Below are 7,413 nucleotides of genomic sequence, written 5' to 3'. Positions count from 1 at the left end.
TATATATATACACACACACACACACACACACACACACACACACACACACACACACTATACTGTACATGATACAACAATACAATGTTTCCCTCAGCTAGGTAGTCATATAATCTAACAAAACATCTAACAACATCTAATTATCAATGGGACAAATGAATTATGAAAGCATTAGACTCTGAATTATGATAAAGTCACTACTCTCCGGATTTGTTAAAACACATTATTAACCTTTGATCTGCCATAAGAGATCTCTGTCAGGTCACCTTTACAAACACTATGGTGTTATTGTGAGAATGTGTGCTTCTGCCAAGATGCTTTATTAACTAAATGCATGACCACACTTTCAGTGACAACACACGTTGGCAAGCACAGGAGTAGACGCAGAACAAGTCTTTCTTTTATTGGTTGTCCTCTTTTCTTCTCCTTGTCCTTCAGACACTACCTACAAGCCCATTGTTTACAATCCACCAAGTTGGAAATGTGACAGCTTTAATGTGCCTACAATGGCGTGACCTGGCTCACATTACAAGAGTAATATATTCTTGACAGGCCTATAGCTCCGGCGACCCGCAGCACAAGCAAACAAACACTGCTACTACTGATGAAAATGGGAGGAAAATATGGAGGTGGTGATCTGGAGGAGAGCCACAAGGGGGAAAGAATGAACATTAGTGTTGAGGAAACGACAAATGAAACTGTCAAGTTTACAAGCTGACTACATGCTAATCTTTTGACAAAGAAATTTCAGTTTCTTTATATAAAACATTACAGTGTAATATTTATGTCAAGCACATAACAATTTGTGACAGAATTAGTCTGACCAATTTAAATACGCTATATTTTTTTTCCACTAAATTAAAAATCCTAATTTACTAAAATATTACATTATTTTGTAAAAAAAAGAATTAGTTATATCAAAAAAGCTGATCAATCTAAAGCACAGGGAGTCAAATGAATCAGTAAAAACATCTGTATTTAAATGAATTGTCTGAATTAACCAATTCACTCAACATAAACAAGCGTAACATTTGCAAGCGTTTGACTTCATTTGTTTCTCAAAATTGCAGCAAACTTTTACTTCCAATGCCTCATTATGCCTTGAAATGCTTAATTTAAATTAATCTTCTAAATAATTTAAAAAAAAAAAAAAAAAAAAAAAGCTGAAAAAGTGGCTAATTCGTGGAAGCAATTTTCTATTTATACAGTATTCATATCAAATGTACAACAACAATTTGGGTGATGAATTTATCTGATCAATTTAAACTCCATAATTCATCACAATTTAAACACATTTTATATTATGTTAATTTAATTTTCTCATTTACTTAAACATGAAATGACTGATAGCGCAACACAATTTGTTATATCAGAAAAGGATGTAAAATCCAACTCAGGCGCCAGTGCAAGGAGTCAAATAAACCAGTGAATCGTTTTTGAACTGCTTCATTTAAATGAATCACTCAACTGATAGATTAACAGAAGTGTATCAGATTATTCTTTTAAATAAAGCTGTTTAAAAGACAAGGTTAAGCAGTGTAACTCATTAATTAAATGAGAGAAAGGATATTTTAAGTGAATGTGTTTTATTTGTATTTTTATTTTTACTTATTCTTGCTCTGTTATAAAGTTGATAAATCCAGTGCAGGGATCAAATGAATCAGTGGAACAGCTGTATTTAAATTAATCATCTAATTCTAAACAAATTCACTCAACACTGTCTTATAAACAGAATAGTATTGGCAAATAAAGAATTTGGAAGGGAGAAAGTGAATGTATTTCATTATAATCTGATTTTTGCTCTGTTGTAAAGCTGTAAATAGTGATGCACTGTAGCATCTTCTTATGTTACTGAAAATAGAAGGGCTTTTCTCCTTTAGGATTGAATAGCTCTGAAGGTGCTGGACTGCCAGTCTGCAGGGAAATGCAGGAGACTGGCCTGGCCTGGCTTCTGCAGCCGTGTGAAGGAACAAGCTTCAGTGGATGGGTGGGTGAGGAGCGGAGTGGACCAGCACTGTCCCAGTCCTGCCATGTTTGGATAAGGCCAGCAGAACATGTGGAGGAATCAGCATGAGGCATCACACCTGGAGGAAAAGACAACTAAACCCAAGCCCTGCTCCACAGCTCCGGCTCCGCCGAGTCTAGCTGGCATCTGGAAGTAATATCAGGAGACTCACACCCTCCAACCTTCATCGCTTCTGGGCTGCGCTTTACCTTCATAACGTGAGAATTGGGAGCGCAAAACAAAACAGAAAAAGTGGGAACGTGTCAACATAAACCTCAACGCTCCCTTCTAAACAGAACATTTGCAAGTTAAACAAAACAAGCGTGATTGTTTTGGTTTTGGCAAAATTGCAGCAGGCTTTCGCTCGTGCCGCAGCCAGACTTCATAATAATGTCACAGAGATGTCAACAGATTCCAGAGGATCTGCACACCTGAAATCACATCTAACCATATCCATGTCCTCTCTGCTTGAGTTAACTCAGGCGTAAGCCGGGAGAAAACAGCTGTCTGGCTGTATTTTCTTAACCCAATACAAGGTAGGACTAATCGATTGAGGGTCCTGAACTGATAAGGCTGGAACAGGCCATGTTGTGATTGCTATACGATCTCTGCTTCTTTGTTCATTTACATGGAAGCCATTTACCCAAATAATCACTTTTCATATCCCACATAGGCTTCAGTCATTGACCCTGCTGATAAGCTGCTCAAACATACATCTATATACTCCTCTTCACACAATCTCAAGCGTATTTTATATCATAATTCTTCATACTCTTCATACTAGGGTTTATGGGTTGCTTGAACAAAGTGTATCTTCTTTGTACAATATTCTGCTTGTATGGTTTTTTTTTTTTTACATTTGTGCGAGGTGAGCCAGGGCTTTTTTGTTGTGTCTTAAAGTCAGAGTATATTTTCGCACCATAGAAACTGTACTGTTGCCATGCAAGACTCGTACCAGTTTAAAAAGAGAAATAACTTCCATTAAAATTCCAGCCGTGACCTTGGTATCATCTCTACAAAGAAGGAATGTGCATTTGCTTTTCAAACATTACATTTTGTGGGAGGATTGCAACAGTCGAAAAGAAAAAGAAATCAAAATTGGGACAAAGAAAAGCACAATGTAAGAATATATTTCATTATTTAATTTCTTCCCACTGCTTTTGAACAGAATTTACCAAGGGAAACGTGAACAAAATGAAGTTATATAAATCATTCTAAATGAACTAAACACATGAAACAGACAAACTGGACAATTATCAAAAACAATTTCTAAATAGAAGAAGATTAATTGCTTTATCAGTATTTGCATTCATAGCTAATTAATTAAACAACTGGAAAAACTAATGTTCTTAATATTTTTGTCTTGTTTTCAGTAAAATATTTTATCCTCCAGACAAGATATATTTAGAAGTTAATCAAAATTGTGTAAAATATCAAAACTTATATGTTTAAGAAAATATATCTTGAATTACGTTTTTTTAACCTTACTTAATGCTGTGAGACTTACAAATAAAACAAGAACTGAAGTAAAAAAAAAAATTATATATATATATATATGTATATAATTTATATTTTTGTATATTTCTATTTTTATTTTGTATTTCATTTTATTTATTTATTTAGCTATATTCAGACCAAAATATTCAGTAATAAGCATTCTATGACTTGTCTGTGATCTATTCAGTGGTTGTCAATTGTGATCCCGGGTGCCCACAGTTCTGCACATTTTTCTGTATCTTTCTTATTTAACATACCTGATTCAGATCATCAGCTCATTAGCAGCGAGCCCCATCAACTAACCAGTGTCAGATAAGAGACACATAAATTGTGCAGTTCTGTGGGTCCCCAGGATCTATTCAGTGGTTTACAAAGTCATTATTTAAAAGACGGCTTCAAAAGGGGCTCTGTGACACTTGCAGGTCAATAACTCATTAACGCTGTCACACTAAGCATAAAGTGCTGGAGAACTGTGTGAAAGTCAACGCGGTACTTTTTCTCTCCACTTGATGGTGCAGCAGATGATTCTGTCAGAACAAGTTCATCATCACACGTCTACCTCCACATGCATTCAGGGGAGTGATTCTGTCAGCAGATGTGAGGAACATGACGGAATGTCATCTCTGAATCCTCCGAATATTCACTCTAACAGCCAGCGATATGTTTGTCCATTCACATATTGTCCAGGACACTTCAACATATTGAGATTAAATGAACAAATGAAATCTCAACATAAAATTATCATTCAATCGAAACTCACAAAGGTCCATTGAGAAGAAGAGAAAAGCAAACATGAGCATAAAAATTGTGTGTGCTTTCAGATCTGACGACAGAACAATTATTTGCAATTAGATTGCAAACAGTGTAATCTATCTAATGCAAACAGATGTGAATTTGTTCACAAGTTTCTAGAGATTTATTTATTGGAGCATTATTTATGCTCTATATTCCTTCTTTACCTTATTTTCAATTCATGCAGAAATATTGACAATTTACAATATCTACATGTAAAACAATAATAATAATATACATATATATGTTATAAATGTAACAGCAGAAACAGTGGGATGAGAATGTTCAAGTATCTATTCTGCTTGGGTTAAAAAAGAACATTACTAGCTGTTCTTGTTACATATGGCGCATAAATTCCACACGTTTATATAAACGTATAAGTGTATTCGGAAGAGTTTAAGAAAATATTCCATCCCTGGTTTATTTTTCCCTTCATAACACTGACTGTGTCCTCCTCACAATGTCTTTGCCCGTGTGGTTTATGAACCTCAGCAGACAGTGTCTCTCAGGGAGCTGCACGAGGAGAAATGCTATCCAGAGTGACATCCAAAACCTACTGGTGTATTTGTTCCTTCCTGTTTGCTCACACCTGTGTGTCCTCAGTTATGATGTTATCAGAGCCCTGCACCTGCTGCTCAGGTGGAGCTCACCAGCAACATAAACAAAGAGTTATTAATATCTATCACAGCATTTTTGTAAAACTTGATACCCAGCTGTCACGTCAGCTGAAAGCGGCTGTTCTTCATCCTTTTGAAGGGCAAAGCTTGGCTGTAAAACACGATAGGATCAGGGCAGGTAAGGGAGGATTGGAAAATAACAAGCATTTTTTTAACCCTTTGTCTTGCAGTTTAGAGGGTTAATGCAGTCTCAGAGGACTTATATAATGAGGAAAAGTGCACAGACACACCCCTAGTGAACAATCTCACATTCACACAGTAAGGTGTTTTGAGGTCAAGTGTGCGTTGTATCTGAGAGGACAGGCAGAAACAGAATGGGATTCTTTCTTTATAAAGAATCTAACAATACTTTCTATATTGAGGTTCATCTGTAATTACAAGCTGGGTTTTTGTTCTGACACTTTTATGTGTAAACTTCAGTATAACATAAATTACAAAAAGTCTGAAAATGTTATTTGTGTGTATTTAGTATAAAGCAAAGTACTATGAAAATCAGAAATGTTTAAAATGTATTTCCACACTGAAAAAAAATATATATTTAATTATAGTTATAGTTCAAAAATGGCAGCTGCGGTTGACAGAACTTTTTTGTAAAAAAAAAAAAAAAAATTAAATGTGCTAGCAACATTTTAGGCTTTACAGCTGGATCTTAAATTTACTGTTAATCAAAACTGAAATCTCATTAACTGGTTTAATGTTAATTGTTAAAATACCAACCTACTGAAGTACTAAAAAAATATAATTTATCAGTTTTTCAGCAGATATACTGTAGTAAGAAAACTGACTGTAAACCAATTAACAGGTTTTTTCATAGTAATTTTTACAGTTAAAATTACTATTAAACACAGTGTAACATATAGAAATTATTATTACAAAAATATAAGAATATACACTGAACAAAATTATAAACGCAACACTTTTGTTTTTGCTCCCAAAAAAACAGTCAACCATTTGCCATGGATGTTTTCAGCTTCCTGGAATTGTGTACAGATCCTTGCAACATTGGGGCGGTGCATTATCATGCTTCAACATGAGGTGATGGTCGTGAATGAATGGCACAACAATGGGCCTCAGGATCTCGTCACGGTATCATTGTGCCTTATAAATGCCATCAATAAAATGCACCAGTGTTCGTTGTCCATAACATACACCTGACCATACCATAACCCAACCGCAACCATGGGTCACTTGATCCACAATGTTGACATCAGCAAACTGCTCACCCACACAACACTATACATGCTGTCTGCCATCTCTCCTGTACAGTGAAACCCGGGATTCATCACCTTTAGAGATGGCTCATAGTAGAGAACACTCCTGCAGTCAGCATGACAACTGCACGCTCCATCTGTGGCATTGTGCTGTGTAATGAAACTGCACATTTTAGAGTGGCCTTTTATTGTGGCCAGCCTAAGGCACACCTGTGCAATAATCATGTTGTCTAATCAGCATCTTGATATGCCACACCTGTGTGCTGGAAGGATTATCTCGGCAAAGAAGTGCTCACGAACACGGATTTATACAGGTTTGTTAACAATATTTTTAGAGAAAAAGGCCTTTTGTATACATAATGTATACAAAATGGGGCAAAAACAAAAAGTGTTGCATTTTTAATGTTATATGTATACGTTATATATGTGTTATATATGTGTTATATATGATTTTGAGGAATATGTCCACTTTTGGACATTGTTAAACAAATTAAACCAGTGAGAGGTTATTTTTTTTATTTTTATTTTTCTAAACGTCCATGTAGCCAAAAGTGCCAGTAATCAAATAAAGACCCATTTAACAATAAATTGAATTTTAAAAAATAGCTGTCACATTCAACTGGGCTGCTTGAAAATAAATCAACTTAAGCAGCTATAAGCATTTGCATTGCTTCCATCTCCTCTTGTATCCTACTGTGGCGTTTACAGCTCTTTGACTGTGTAAATCGCCTTTCCCCTCCAGCTTGTGTGATCATGTCAATAGGAGACAAAAGCAGTCATCCTGAATGGCACATTAATTTCCCTCTGCTCATCCAACTGCTTCTCTTCCTCCTCGCCGCCGGAGGAGGAACAGCCCTGGCAGCCCCGGCACCAGCCAGTAAACATGATCACACTAAACACGCTCTGAACTAATGGGCTGTTTACAAACAGGCGAGAGAGGGTGAGCGCCCCACACTAATGATGACTACGTTTACAATAACGGCCCCACACCTCCCAACCACGACCGGTGTTTGTGGAGAAATTAGTCTGTGGTTCTGCACTAATTTGATCATTTACATTACATCACAGGCTTGATGATGTCTCAATATACACACTGTATTGTGCTCAGCAACTGTATACACTTATGAATAGCAAGAAATAATGGGAAGATGTTCAATTATCTTTCATTTATCAATGAATTCCCTCTAATCCTGTGAAAATGGCAATAATATGAGATCAGTGAACTACCAGACTG

This window comes from Carassius auratus, chromosome 42 (assembly GCF_003368295.1).
Source record: "Carassius auratus strain Wakin chromosome 42, ASM336829v1, whole genome shotgun sequence".
In the NCBI taxonomy this organism is placed as follows: domain Eukaryota; kingdom Metazoa; phylum Chordata; class Actinopteri; order Cypriniformes; family Cyprinidae; genus Carassius; species Carassius auratus.
Note: the sequence above shows the minus strand (reverse complement) of the source record.